Source organism: Sminthopsis crassicaudata, chromosome 1, assembly GCF_048593235.1.
Source record: "Sminthopsis crassicaudata isolate SCR6 chromosome 1, ASM4859323v1, whole genome shotgun sequence".
NCBI lineage: Eukaryota > Metazoa > Chordata > Mammalia > Dasyuromorphia > Dasyuridae > Sminthopsis > Sminthopsis crassicaudata.
In genome coordinates, this window is record NC_133617.1 from 674,107,765 (window position 1) to 674,124,077 (window position 16,313).

Genomic DNA, 16,313 nt, shown 5'->3' on the forward strand with positions numbered 1-16,313 from the left:
TTGGATGTGGAAGCCAAAGGAGAAGAAAGAGTTGACGGATTCAATGTTTTAAGTTGAAGTGAATAGGCAGATAGTGGTGCCGTTAAGAGAAATTGGAAAGTTTGGAAGATGGATAGGTTTAGGGAGGAAAATGTTGATTTCAGTTTGGGACTTGTTGAATTTAAGGTGTGGACAGAATTTCCAGGTGGAAATGCCTTTTGGGAAATTAGATATACCTGTGTATATTTAGGAGTCATCTGCATAGAAGTAGTAATTGAACCCTTGAAGTAGGTGAACTCTTTGTGAGAGTGTGTAAAATAGGAATTGATGAAAACACACATTTAGTAGATTGGAGGAGAACAAGGAACCAATGAAGGAAATAGAGTAGCCAAAGAGGAAAAAGGAGATCCAGGAGGGGTTCATAATAATTCTACTATCCTTCCCTTTTGTTGACTATAGGATAAAGCATATATTTTAAAGATCTGTTTCAATGGAGGGGAAGTGGAGCCTTAAGAACGTTAAAAACTAATGAGAAAGAAATATTCAAAGTTCCTGTTTTGGAAATTATTGAAAGGTAAAATGTGGAACAATACATAATGACTAGCATCTATTGGATACAACAAATAAATGTTTGTTGAATATGCTTTCCACTTAAAAAATTCTCATAACTTTACCTTTAGCTACTAAAAATACATTAGGAAAACCAAGAAACTCATAATTGCTTGAAGCTACAAACAATAGAAATGAGTCATTTATTTAATTTTTGCAAAGCTGAAGTGCTTAAACTAAGAGAAAAAAGATGTGGGATGATGGTGAGTCATTTCAGTTACAGAAATAAGATAGCAGGATGGTTTATCTGTGGACCCCACAGAAAAGTAGTAGGATAGGTTGGGATCTTCCTAGAAGAAACAGATGACGTCACATGGCTTCTCACCCACACTGAAGAAAAGGATATGATTTTATTCTGGATAGAGACCTTTAAAAAATAATTCTTTTCTTTAAAGATAAAATGTTCTCATCACAAGGGGACCCAGTTGTCCTGAAAAGCAATTGCTTTAAAACTCTAATTATTCATCTCCCTGCTTCCATTTCTTCTCCTCCTCTCACCATCCATCTTCTGTACTATTGCTAGATTGATATTCCTAAAACAAAGAGATAACCTTGTCACTTTCCTGTTTAAAAAAACCTAGGATTAAAAAAAAATACATATATATCCAGCCTGGAATCTTTATAAGATTAGGCCTGATGGTCTTCAGATCACCATGACAGTTCCTGCTCAAAGGAGACTATGGTTATAGAAATCTATGAGGTAAAAAAAAAAAAAAAAATGTTGGCAATATATTTTTCTTAAAACATCTGTGCACCAGAGAGAGAACCATGAGAACAGAGTATGGAACACAACATAGGATTCTCATTCTCTTTGTTGTTATTTGCTTGCATTTTATGTTCTTTCTCAATTTTTCTTTTCCTTCCTTCTTGATTTAATTTTTCTTGTGCAACAAGATAACTGTATCAATATGTACACATATATTGGATCTAACATGTATTTAACATGTATTGGACTAAATGCCGGATGGGGGGAAGGAAGGGAAAATTTGGAACAAAAGGTTATGCAAGGGTCAATGTTGGAAAAATTACCTATGCATATGCTTTGTAAATAAAAAGCTTTAATAAAAAAAAAATTAAGATGTGTACACTTGTGTATCTACAAATATCTTGCTTTTTTCCCTATATTTGTGTTCCCCAAGAATCAGTCCTCTGTGAACCCCAAACTCTGACATGGAAAGCAGCCAGCTCCTGGGGCCACCAAAATGAGGGTATAAATACCTCACTTACTGAAGGAGACCTGCAGAATTTTCTGCAGAATTGACCTGTGTCTCTGTACTTTCCATAACAGCACCACCCTTCCCTGAGCAGACTCTCCTCCCTTTCCTTTCCTCCTCTTCCCCATTGCTTGTCAATAAAGTTTTGCATTGAACCAAATCCTATTGTTTTATCCATTATGCTCTCATTCATTCTCTTGTTGAACCAGAGCCTTCCTTTAAACACAAACCTGCTCAGTATTCAGCCCGAGACAGCTTGTTAGTAGCCAAGGAACGTGGCACCCTGTGCCCAGAAAGCAAGAATCCACAGAGAACCCAGGGTCTCCCTGGAGGAACTCCCTCCTGCCAGAGGAGTGTCCCAAGAAGCTCCTAAAACCTCTGGCACCCGATTCTCACTATCTCTTCCTCCCCTTCTCCTCTAGGTGCCTTAGTCCAGCAGGGCTCCTGGCAGCTCCCCCTGCCCCCTGAGCTCTCCCTTCAGGCTCCACCTTTGCTGATCCCCTCACTTGCATCTCCTGGTGAAATTACTTTGCTTTGACATATAGTCTGCATTAATGTAATCTCTCTGCAAGTTGGGCAGGGACTGTTTGTGCCTGTGTGCAGAGTAAGCTCTTAATAAATCGGTTGAAATGGACTGAAACTCCAACACAACTTTGGGTGTTTTCTGTCCAGGGGCTTCGAGGAATCCTGTTTGAGTGGCACTTGATCCGGTGTCATCCTTCAGAAGCAGGGGAGTACAGGAGAATAGAAAAGCAGGCAAGGGAAAACGTTCATTCCAAGCACAGCTAGTGGGTAACACTTTGGGCTCAGGGTCAAGAAGAGCTGAGTTCAAATTCAGACTTAGACACTTAAGTCACATATCCGCTGTTCACTCTGGTTTCTTCATCTGTAAAATGGGGGGTAATAATATTACCTCCCTCACAGAGTTGTGGTGAGGGTCAAATGACATAATAATTATAGAGTACTTAATACTACCTACCTTACAGGGTTGTTGTGAGGGGCAAATGACATAATTATAAAGTGCTTAGTGTGGTGCCCAGAACACAAGTGCTATACAAGTTAGCTATTATTGTTGTTCCATGTCCCAATAGTGATGTATTTATCAACAAGAATGGCGGCTTCTCAGTCCCTTTCTGCATGGTGGCTGATTAAAAGAGACAAATCTGTTCCTAGAATCCTGCTGTCGAGTCAGTGTACACAGTGAAGAAGCCTTGAATGAGATTTGCCATCGTCTCTTTTTGAGAGTGGGTTCAATGCTTTGTGTGTATCAACAGAGGTAAATGCAGAGACAACCTTAATGAAGATGTATTTTGTCAACTGAAAGATTTCGCTGGCAAGGCTGCACTCTGCCTTGGTCTAACAATGTAGTATATTTAGAATGATGTTTCATCAAGCACAGCCCTCTCTGAAGAAAGCTCTAGCTTGGAGCTGCCTGAGTCACCCCCCCCCCCAGTCCTCACACCCACTCCCTCCTGTCCCAGAGTCATTCCCAGAATTTCCTAGCCATAGAGGCAATGCTTCAGAGGCCCTTACTGGCCATTCCCAATTGGAAATTACAGCAGAAAAGTTTGTTGGAACAAGTACAAAAAGTACTCTATCAGGTACTAATGTGAGATTAGAGATATACTTTAATAATAATATAGAACCTGTGGTATTCCATAGAACCCCAGGTTCATGTGTCTCTGTGGGCTCAAATCCACGCAAAACAATAATTCACAGTCCTCAACCCAAGTATCTATTTTTTCTCTACTCAGCCAGAGGATAGTTAGAGCAAATCAAAGATTTGATGGAATTGATAGGGGTTGGGGTCCCTTTAAGATTCCTCTCTGACTGCCCATGACTGACCTTGATTCACAAATCCTGGTCAAAGGCACCCTTTGAATATCTGGGCCCAGCCCCACTCTCAGCTCAGCTTCCCCCAGCCCTCACCTGATCTGAGCTAACTGAAAAGCCCGCCAAGAACTTGGGTACCGCCCATCATCTTCTAGGTATAAAAGAGGCGAGCGGGAACTCCCTCTTTGCAGGAGCCCTTCCCCCCAACACGTGGTATCCTTCCGGCCATGTAAGGGTCCCTGCCCGCCCAGCGGCCACCTCTGGCCCTGGTGTCTTTGTAACTGAGCTTTACTTCCAAATTTCTACGATAAACCTTTTATTTATCAACCTAGGTTTTCAGGCCTGAAATTCATTTACAGGGGACACTGCGCGTCATGGGATTATCTTACTATCTATGCGCTGAGAAATGGGGTTCCCCCTTTCTTTTCCTGTATTAGAATGACAGTAAAAATATATACAATAAAAAATTTTCCCCCCACTAAAGAGCAAATATACCTTCTCACATTAAAGAGAATGAATAAGCAAACATAGGGATCATGCATGAGGGGCTCACACACGGGAATGTGGGTTGATGGACAACTCACACATATGCTGCTGCAGGATGTCATGTGGTAATGTTTTTGCATTTATTCTTACTGAGCCTGCTTCTCACTGAATATCTTTTCTAGGCAAATTGCTTTGTCGGGCTTCCTGGACTACTACTAGACAGCCATACTTCAGTCAAGACCTATTGTGGCCAGGACATGTCTTTTGTCAAATCTTTCCTCATTCCTCAACTGCAAGGGCTCTCCCCTCCTTGGCTATCTTATATTCAAACATTCTATATTCATTTCATATTTATTCTGTATACAAATTTATGTACATGTTGTCTTTTATAGTGAAAGCCCTTTCAGAAGAGGAATTACTTCACTTCTTATATTTTGTATTTATACATCTAGCACCCTAGCATAAGGACTGATAAATATTGGCACTTAAAAAAAATTCATTAATTGATTGATTAAAAACGGGGCCCAATTTAATAGTCAATTATTAGAAGAAGTACTCAACATATCCCAGGCATCAGATTTCTAGGAAATCTAGAAACTTCATTATGGCAAAAAATAATGTGCAGACAAAAGTGTAAATACCCTTATATATTAAAATTCTTCATCTGATTGAGACATTATACTACTACTAGCTCCTTTGGAAGCAAAAAGAAACATGTGCCAGAAGACTGACTCTCTGTGTCTCTCTCTATCTCTCTGTTTCTGTCTCTCTTCTCTCTTCTCCATCTTTTCCTCCCCACACCAGGCCCCCCTTGCTAGAGTTTGCAGCTTCCCAAGGCCACTTTCCCAGTCTCTGGGGCCTTCCGTTTCCCACAACCATAGCTACCTCTCTGTTTCCATTTCCCTCTCTTTCCCTCTTCTGCAGTGGGAGTGCATATTCAATTCCCTTACAGTTAGAGACCCTCCTTCTCTGAGGTCTGCTTGTGCTCCTCCAGCTGTGCTCCATCTCTGCTTCAGGGTACTTCTGCTGGGTAAATCTCTTTCCCTGGGAAGGTCAGCCTTCTAGGTGCAGGAAGCACAGCCACCCCTCACCCCTTCATCTCTTCACACCCCCCAGACTCCTGCACAGGATTGCCAGCTGGCAATGGGCAAGGAAAAGCAAACAACCTTTTTTGTTGTCCTTAGTCTCCTCAGGTCCCTGTTTTCGTGACTTGGCCTGCAGGAATGTGGCCCTGGAGGTCTGGTTAGTATGGCAAGAAAACAAAAAAAAAATTTTTAATTAATTTAATAATTATACATTTTTGACAGTATATATGCATGAGTAATTTTTTTTATAACATTATCCCTTGTATTCATTTTTCCAGATTTTCCCCTCCCTCTCGCCACTCCCTCCCCCCGATGACAGGCAATCTCATACATTTTACATGTGTTACAGTATAACCTAGATACAATATATATGTGTGTAAATACCAATTTCTTGTTGCACGTTAAGTATTAGATTCCGAAGGTATAAGTAACCTGGGTAGAAAGACAGTAGTGCTAACAATTTACATTCGCTTCCCAGTGTTCCTTCTCTGGGTGTAGTTGTTTCTGTCCATCATTGATCAACTGGAAGTGAGTTGGATCTTCTTTATGTTGAAGATTTCCACTTCCATCAGAATACATCCTCATACAGGATTGTTGTTGAAATGTATAATGATCTTCTGGTTCTATTCATTTCACTCAGCATCAGTTGATGTAAGTCTCTCCAAGGCTCTCTGTATTCCTCCTGTTGGTCATTTCTTACAGAACAATAATATTCCATAACCTTCATATACCATAATTTACCCAACCATTCTCCAATGGATGGACATCCGTTCACTTTCCAGTTTCTAGCCACTACGAAAAGAGCTGCTACAAACATTTTGGCACACACAGGTCCCTTTCCCCTCTTTAGTATAAAAAAACAAAAAAAATTAGCATTAAAAAAAGATGTCCTTCTGTTTATCAGGCTTTAAATTCTACCATTATCTTTTCTGGGCAAAGGACGGGACTAGAGGAGCAGGGTAGAGCAGAAGGTTGTTTCTTAACCAAGAAGGTAGAAGGCTGAAAAGGTTGTTCTCTATTTTAGGGGCCCAGGAATGATTTAATTAAAAGGAACCCTTTGCAAAGTTTCTAATTCTCCCCCCCCCCCCAGGCAGTTGGGGTTAAGTGACTTGCCCAGGGTCACACTAAGCTAGGAAGAGTTAAGTGTCTGAGGCCACATTTGAACTCAGGTCCTCCTGACTTCAGGGCTGGTGCTCTGTCCAGTGCGCCACCTAGCTGCCCCTGCAAAGTTTATAATTCTGAAATGAAGTTTCGTTGTAGATTTTTTTAAAAGTGTCTGAAGTTTTAATTCCTTCAGTTTGATGAACAAAAATAATGATTATGATTTTATGATTAAAGACTCAATGAATGGTCGCTTTTTTAAAAAATTAAGAAAGCTCCTTGAGTTTGTACAACCCAACATGCCGCCCACGCTTACAAAAAGGAAGGATGCCAGCTCAGGGAATGGTGATGGTAATGTTAGAGAGAGGGAAAGCCCAGGGGGGGTGGGGCTCAGACTTCTTGGCTCAGGCTCCTCCTTCCATCCCTGCCAGCTTGGCAGGGGGGCCAGCTTCAGCCTAACATCTTCCTTCCCAGCCTTTTAGGTCACTAATATTGATGGGCACAGAGCTGATGAGTGTATTCATTTCTTAATTAATCACTCGTTTATCAGTGACTGCATTCAAAAAATTTTATCTTATGTTCATTTCACAACGCTTTTTGTTATTTCTATTTAGTAAAGTCTCCTTGCAACAGCTAAAAGCTCTTCATTAGCTAGATAATGAATTACATTTTTTTCATTTATTATCAATAATAGTACTCATTTTTACTTAGTATTTTAAGTCTTTAAAAAGACCTTTTCCTTGCAACAACTCCAGGAGGCAGATAGTGTAAATGTGTGTGTAAAAAAAAAAAAAAAAAAAAAAAAAAAAAGTATATATATATATATATATTTTTTTTTTAAACCACATTTTACAGATGAGGAAACTAAGGCTCATAAAAGTGAAGATTACTGTGTCATCTTGGACAAGTAATTTCCATTGTCTGGGCCTTAATTTTTTCATTTAAAAATTGAAATGTCTGGACTTGGTATCCAAGATCTCTTATTTACTCAGGTTCACACAGATAGTAAGGAATTGAATGTGGATCTTTTGGCTACATAATTTCGTGCTCTTTCCAATATACTATACTCTCTTAGTGTTTTATATACAAATAGGCTCATTGTGAAATCTGGAGGTATTGAAGTATAAACACTGCAGTCAAAAGAGGCAAAAGGAAGAATACTAACTGTAATGCCTGAGAAACTGAGGCAAGATAGAGATTAGAGCGTTTTTAATATTTTATTAATTGGAGAGCATAATTGACCGGACAGGACTCTCATCTCAAAGTATCCAGTGATGAATGGGAGTTCACAATGACATATATAGCCAAAGCCACATGGCTTGGCTACAGGGGTAGACCAAGGCAGGGATGGAATCAGAACACTGAGAGTGGGAAGTTTCTCTTAACCATTTGGTTCTGTCAGGATGAGGGGAGGCTATAAGTTCTTACTAAAAGCCAGAGTCAGGATGTTCGAATAAACAGAAGTAAAGATGTCAGGGAGGTATCCCGGATAGTCTTATCTTTGGAATATTTAGAGAGACAGTGTCATAAATTCTTTGAGGGCAGAGGGAGCTAGAAGCCAGGATGTCTGATATGCCCCTCATCTCCCATTGACAATTTATAACCTTAGAGCAAATGGTCCTCAGTCTTAATGAACCAGAGGGGGGTTTTACAACGTAAGAGGATTGAGGCAGAACAGTTAAGGAAACTGAGATAGAACAATTCAGGGAAATTCAGTCAGGACAATGAGGGAAACTAGTGAGGTAGAACAGCTCAAGGAGACTGTGGCATAACATAACAAGTAATTTTTTTTTCTAAACTCTGAAATGTGTGACTCTCTTCCCTGATAGAATTAAAAGGACAGATCTTTTTACTAAACACTGGTCGTCCATGGTCATCTTTAAAAGCTGGCTTGTTAAACTCTGCAGCCTCTGACAGCAAGGAAGAGAGCTAAATATGCAAAGGGAGAGAACAAGGTCTTGAGGAGGGGGGCACTGGCCCCGGGGGCCTTGTTGAGAAATTCCACCAGAGGCTCTGGGCTCAGGAGGGGCAGGACATCCAGGCCCAGAGGCAGGCTTGGCCTTGGCCACATGGATTCCCTGCGCATCTGACTCACTGATGTTATGCTTTTAGCTTGTGCCTTCTCTTCCTAGGGATGAATGCTGTGTGTGTTTGCAGAAAAGAGAGCTTCCAGCTTTATGGCAGAAACGTTTTGCAGCTGCCATTATTATACTTCCTTAATAAATGCTTGTGCTTTAAGCAAACCATATCTCCTAGTAGAATGTTAAGGGAAAGTTCACAATAGTTTTAGATATATAATCCCAGAAGGTACCCTAATACTCACAAGTTGCAGGCTTCTCTGGGTAATTAGTCTGACTATAAGTAAACATTGGGAGAATAAATAAATAATGCACAAAAAAAGTTATCGTTTGTTTTTGTGGTCCTGTTAGGGATATATAGGTGTATAATATATAGTTGGTGGAGCTGTGAACTGAGCCAACCATTCTGGAGAGCTATTTGAAACTATGCCCAAAGTTGCTACAAAACTGCTTACCTCTGACCCAGCAGTGTTTCTACTGGGCTTATATCCCAAAGAGATCTTAAAGGAGGGAAAGGGACCCACATGTGCAAATATGTTTGTGGCAGCCCTTTTTTTAGTGGCCAGAAACTGGAAACTGAGTGGATGCCCATCAGTTGGAGAATGGCTGAATAAATTGTGTTATATGAATGTTTTGGAATATTATTGTTCTGTAAGTAACAATCAGCAGGATGATTTCAGAAAGGCTTGGAGAGACTTACATGAACTGATGGTGAGTGAAATGAGCAGAACCAGGAGATTATTATATACTTCAACAAGAATACTGTATGATGATCAATTCTGATAGACTTGTGAGGGATATAGAAGACCCTTACCCAAAATGACTACTCAGAGATCACTCAGAAGGCAGAAAATTTGTTTATTAAAAACCTCTGGAAGATGAGCCTTCCCATCAGGAGATAAGAAAGAGAAAGCTGGTGGTAGGAGGGCTAAAGAAGTAGTAAAGAGTACATAGCTTTTATACAAGAAATTACATCACAAGTAAGAGAGCATTGAGAAAGGGTGAGGGAGGCGTCTAATTGGTTGTTGCTATTTGGAGAGATTGTAATGAAAGGTTTCAGGGAAAATCCCTTATTTCTAGGTAACAGAAAATCAGGCCTTCAGGCTTAATCAAGCAGATAGTGGTCAAGCTAATAAACTAAATATCGATAAATGTCAAATACTGATAAATGTCATCAGCTCAGGTTAAATAAATATGTTTATAGTTGGCCAAGGCTCAAGTAAATTTGAGCCTGCGCATATTATACAGGTCATAGGAGAAACACAGAAATGATGAAAATAAAATACAGAAAAAGAACTCATACATTCCTGTAAGTTCTTCACCTTAACTCTCTCTATTCCATACAAGATTTGACTTTTCAATAATGAGATAATTCAGGCCAGTTCCTGCTGTCTTGTTTGTGATTAAGAGAGCCATCTACACCCAGAGAGAGAACTGTGGGGACTGAATGTGAATCATAACACAGCATTTTCACTTTTTTGTTTGTTTGTTTGTTTGCTTGCATTTTGCTTTCTTATTTTTTTCCTTGTTGTTCCATTTTTTCTTGTGCAGCATGATAATTGTGAAAATATCTAATATTTTAAAAATAATAATAAAATATCCAATTGTACATGTTTAACATATATTTGGATTACTTGCTATCTAAGGGAGGGAGTAAGGGAAGGGAGGGAAAAAATTTGGAACAAGGTTTCACAAGGGTAAATATTGAAAATTACACATATGTTTTGAAAACAAAAAAGCTTTAATTTTAAAAAAAGAATGATTTTTCCCTTTCTCAAATGAGAATGTCATTTCATATATCTTTTTAAACTCATAGTTATTCTTTGTAATTTTGTAGTATTTATTTTATTTATTTATTTTTTGGTAACACAAATAGCTCTGACTACTACTGCCAGAAGACCAAGTAGGTTATATTTCTCTCTTCCTGCAGCATTCTCCAGATCCCTTAAGTTTGGGTATGGGTTTGGGGCATGTATCATGTACTTCTCCAAATTGTTGCAGCCCCCAAAGAATATTATTATTTCCTCAATTGTAGGGGGTGGTTCCCTTCACTTCAGTTCCATTTATCCACTAACAATTGCTTTTACACAGAAATATTTACTTCAAAATATTTACTCCATGTTAAGCAAACCAAGAATTCCCAATCTCATTTTTAGTTGTTCTGTTTATATTGATTTAATTGGTGTACATATTGTTTTCTAGGCTTCGTTTATTACACTGTGTATCAATTCATGTAAAACTTTCCATGCTTTTCTGTATCTATCATATTTGTAATCCTTACAACACAGGAATACTCTATTATGTCACAATTTGATTAAACATTCCCCAGTCAATGGGCATCTACATTAGCATCTACATTATTTCGAATTCTTTACTATGATAAAAAAAAAAAAAAAAACACCACTTTAAATATTTGATTTGAAAATAGTCTAAGCCTACAAATTCTGAGACACTTTGGAATACCACTTTGAAATCCCAATATATTTGGGGATTCAACCCCATACCCCAACAGGTTCAAGCACCGGCTGCCCATCAATTATTACCTGAGGACTATCCCAGCAAGGATCAGGGAGATTTTGTCACCATAATGTTAAACGAAGACTGATGGACTTTTCAGAGACAAGAACAACAGGACCTGACAAAGGATTTATTCCTTCTTCTCCTAATTTGCTTGCGTTATTACCCTTTATATCTAAATCACATACCTATTCTGACTTTATGCTGTTATGGTAAGCAGACAATAATCAATTTCAGAATTTCTGTGTATGCTCCAAAGTTTTCTTAAGGCATTTTGATTATACTGGGGAAGCAGGCTCTCCTCAACTCTACTTCTTGGAATCCTTGGCTCTTTCCTAAATTCAGCTCATCTGCTACCTCCTTTTTCCTAATCCTATCAGTGATTAGTGGCTCAACACCTTAAATTTATATTGTATCTACTTTTACATATATACATGCAGGTAATGTTTAATTTGCATATCCCTCCAGCAAAGTTCCTTATATATAATAGGTGCTTAATAAAAAGCCTGAGAAATTGAAATGCAATTGAATGAATCATTGATATATTGAAATAAGTATCTCATACCTAAATTTTTGACCTGGCTTCTAAAATGCAAAGCAAATATTAATTTGAATAAATTGAGGAAAAGATCTGTCTGCTTATGTATTATTTTGCTTCTGTTTCCTCTTGGAAATGACAAAACAAAAATGACTAATAGGGAGTAGATCCCCAAGATAAATAAGAGGACCTATTTAATCTTGATGATTTTAAATTATTTGGCCCAAGTGAACTGGATTGAAATTTCACTATACATATTGATGTAGGTTAAGATTCCTTTCTAATTCCCAACACACACACCTCCTCCCCCCGTGAATTCCAATGGGAGATATCCGTACTCTCCCAGCCCCATCAGATCAGAGCTAACTTGGGCTGTCCCAGCCCCCATTCTAATGATCTGCTCAGGTTTTCAAACCCCCACTCCAAGCACAAACCGTTCTTTATCTAAAAACCTATTGAATTCTATTCAAATACTAATCCTGGCTGAAACTCAGCTAGGAACCAATCTGGGACTCCACCCATGGGCCCCTTCAAGATTACCAAAAGGCCCCCCCATTATAAAAGAGGGAAACTGGAGTCTACTCTTTTCAGGAGTCCCAAACATGGCATCCTTGCACCAGCCATGTCAGGAGTTTCTGCCTACCCAGTGCCAGCCCTGGACCTGGTGTCTTTCTACCTTTCAACCTTACTTCCAAATCCCATAATAAACCTCTTTTATTAATCTAGGTTTTCCCGTAAATTCCTTTACAGAGAACTCTTGCACCACTACTAGACCTCATTTAACTTTGTATCCTTGCACCGAATCCAAAGGGATTGCAGGGGAGCTCTATTTGACTCCCTGTACCCCGAACCTGCCACTAGACCTCAATTAAACCGAATTTCATTTAGTTAGTCCTTACCTAATTCTCATCAATACTACTTCAAAGATCATGGAAAATGGAAGACACAATGAGATTGGAGAAGAAAATGTCTCAATTTTCAAAAAAGACATTCTAAAGGGAACTTAACTTCAATTCTTGGGAATAGTATAGAATGGATCACAGAGAATATTGTTGGAGAATTTGTACAAAACGAAAGTATGTTTATTAAAAAAAAAAAAAACCCTCTTCAAGGGCAGATTACCCTATACTAACCTAATATTCTTGACAAGACTACGTATTGAAAAGATGAAGGGAATGTTGCAAATCTGATTCATCTAGATTTTAGCAAAAAAAAAAAAAAAAAAAAAAAAAAGTATTCCCTTAATAGTATTTTATTTTTTCTAATTACTTGTAAAGCTAGTTTTCAACATTTACTTTGGGAGGGGGTTGGCAAAAAGAAACATTTTATATAGGACATAAATAGAATTATATAAGAGCTGTCATATTCACTATAATATGTTTTTAACATTTACTTTTTTATAAAATTTTGATTTTCATTTTTTATCCCTTCCTCCCCCCAATCCCCAAGGCAGCAAGCAACCTGATATAGGGTATCCGCATACAATCATATTAAACATATTTCCCCATTAGTGCTGTTGTAAAAGAAGAATCAAAACAAAAGGAAAAAGCCACACAAAGCAAAAAAATAAAAAGGGAAAATAATATGCTTTCAATCTGCATTCATATTCCTTAGTTCTTTCTCTGGCATGCCTGCTTTGTTTAATATTCACTGAGTCCCTTACCATGTCCATGAGTGGGTGAAGCCTCCTTTGATTGCCTTCTGAGATCTTTAAAACTAGTTACATGGCTTCTCTTCAGCCTGCTCCCTCCTGCTCTGTTTAAAGTGAATACTATTTTCTATCATGAGTCTTTTAGAATTATCTTAGACTATTATATTGCTGCAAAGAGCAAAGTCATCAGTTTATGGTTGCACAATATTGCTGTTACTGGGTACAGTGATCTCATTCAACTCATTTCACTCAGCATCAGTTCATGTAAGTCTTTGCAGGTTTTTCTGAAATCTGCCTCTTCATCATTTTATATAGAATAGTAGTATTCCATTATATTCATATACTGTACCACAATTTGTTTATCCATTCCTGATTTGCAATTCTTTGCCATGACAAAGAGAGTTGCTATAAACATTATAGTACATGTGTGTCCTTTTCCTTTTTTTTTATGAGATCTTTGGAATATATGAGTAGAGTGATGGATCAGTGGAATAGGTTAGGTACATCAGACACTCTAATAATCTTAAAGACTCCAACTTCTGGGCTAAGAACTCACTATCTGATAAATTTTCAGATGAAGAAATTAAAGTTATCTATAGTTATCTGAAAAAATGTTCTAAATCACTATTGATTGGCAAAGAATTGGAAAATGAGATGTCCATCAGTTGGGGAATGGCTGAATAAGTTATAGTGTATGAATGTAATGGAATATTATTATTTTATAACAAATTTCAGATTTCAGAAAAAACTGGAAAGGCTTACATGAACTGATACTGAATAAAGTGTTTTGAGTAGAACAAAGAGAACATTAAACATAGCAACAAGAAGATTATGTGATGATCAACAGTGATAGACATGGCTCTTCATAACAATGAGGTGATTTAAGTCAATTCCAGTAGACTTGGGATGGAAAGAACCTCAGCATCCAGAGAGAACTATGGAAATTGTATGTGGATCAAAGCATAGTATTTTCATTTTTTTTTATTGTTGTTTTTTGTTGTTTCTTTTTTCTTTCTTGTGGTTTGTTTCTCTTTTGATCCGCATTCCCTTTTTTCATGCTCAGCATGATCAATATGGAAACATGTTTGGAAGAATTGCATATGTTTAACATATATTGAAATGCTTGCTGTCTAGGGAAGGAGGGGAGAGGGAGGGAGAAAAATTTGGAACACAAAGTTTTTAAAGGTGAATGTTGAAAACTATCTTTGCATATATTTGGAAAAATAAAAAGGTAATAATAAAAAAAGAAAAGAAAAAGAAAACCCCAAAAGGGGTTATAAAGAATTAGAAATAACTGAAAAACAAGTAGAAAAAAATTATTTCTCCTGCATCTATTTTCCAGGTCAGTTGTTTTTCCAATGAGATATTTCACATTGTTTTCTATTTTTTCTTTCTTTTTGTTTTATTTGATTGTTTATTGATTCCTCATAAAGTTATTAACTTCCATTTACTCCATTCTCATTTTTAAGGAATTATTTTCCTCAGTGAGATTTTGTATTCCTTTGTCATTTGGCCAGTTTTGATTTTTAAGGCATTCTTCTCCTCATTAGCTTTTTGTATTTCCTTTGCACCATTTTGAATTCTCTTCCTAATTTTTCCTCTTTTTTAAAAATAATTTTAATGGAATTATAATTCCATCGTATGACTATACTATAGTTTATTCAGCTACAATGTCATATTCTTTTGAACTTTTTAAAGTGTTTGAGGTTGTAGACATTATTAGGTATATTGAAATGATGGTTCTACTGTACGTTGCCCTTCTCAGATTACATTTGAAGTGATTTGGAGGAACTTAGGAGAGAAGAGAGTGGGAGACATGAAGTATGACTTGAGAGTTCTATTCTGATATTATGAAGGCCATGCTAGCAAAATTGACATTTCTAATACCAAGCTAGAAGGAGTCTGATGACAGGTGAAGAATAAGCTTAACCATCAGCATAATGACTTTTTTTGACCATAGCATCATGTTGATCACAGCAACCATATATCTCATAAACCAAGGAGGGGTTGTCATGATCTGTACTGCTTGAAAAAAAGGCCCACATTGATGAAATAATGAATTTTCTGAAGAAGGAAACATCCCTGGAATGTCCTATAAACCAAATTCTTAAAAGTCTAATAATTTCTAGAGCCTCAAACCTCAAATACTTCATGTCTTCCATGTTGATTATCTCAGTCTCTGAAGTTCTATTGATGGGGGTTGAGGTCCCTTTAATTCCAATGATATCCAGGCTTTCCCCAGCCCCCACCGCATCTGAGCTGGCTTGAGTTTTCCCAGCCCCCCACTATCTGCTCAGGTTTCCCAACACCCCACAAACAGTTTCTTCCTTATCTAAGGACTCATTGAATTCAATGCTAACCCTGGCCCAAACCAGCCAGGAGCCTGGGATTCCACCCACCTTCAAGATTATAAAAAGGGAGCTTTAGGGCCCAGTCTCTTTGCAGGAGCCCTCCCAAACATGGTATCCTTCCAGCCATGTAAGGGTTTCTGTCTGCCTGGCGACCACCTCTAGCCCTGGTGTCTTTCTATCTTTACCCTTACTTCCAAACCCCAAAGAAACCTTTTTTATCAACTTAGGTTTCCAGGCCTGTAAATTCCTTTACAGGGGACTCTGCGCTGTCATTGGACTATCCTTGCACTGACTCAAAAAGGGGTTTCCCCTTTCCTTAACTCTCATTACTATCCCAGTTCTTATCAAAAGAATATGATGTTGTAGCTGAATAAACTATGATTAAATCATGCAATGGAATTATGTCATTTAAATTATTTAAAAAAAACAAAACAAAAACAAAAACAAAAAAACAGAAATCATGATTTATTTTATTCCCAGAGTGGAAATTTCCTTCACTCGTGTATGTTAACACCTTACCTGCAACATATAATGCTAGAGAGTTGTCTAGGATCCTAGGATGTAAAGAAATTTACTCACATCAGACAATTTATATATGCCAAATACAGGACTTGATCTTCCATGAATTCATGCAAAGTTAAATCTTCTGTGTACAAAGTAAAAGCAATGTTGTGGATGATTAGATGTGAATGACTTTATTATTCTCAGTAATACAATGATCCAAAACTAGGGAAGGACTTATGATAAAAGACACTATCCATACCCAGAAAAAGAGCTGATTTTGTTGGTGGTGTTCAAAGAAGATCTCAAAAGGTTAGGGTTCCATACCAGTGTTGCAAGGTGTCTCAACAAAATTATCAGGTTCAGAACT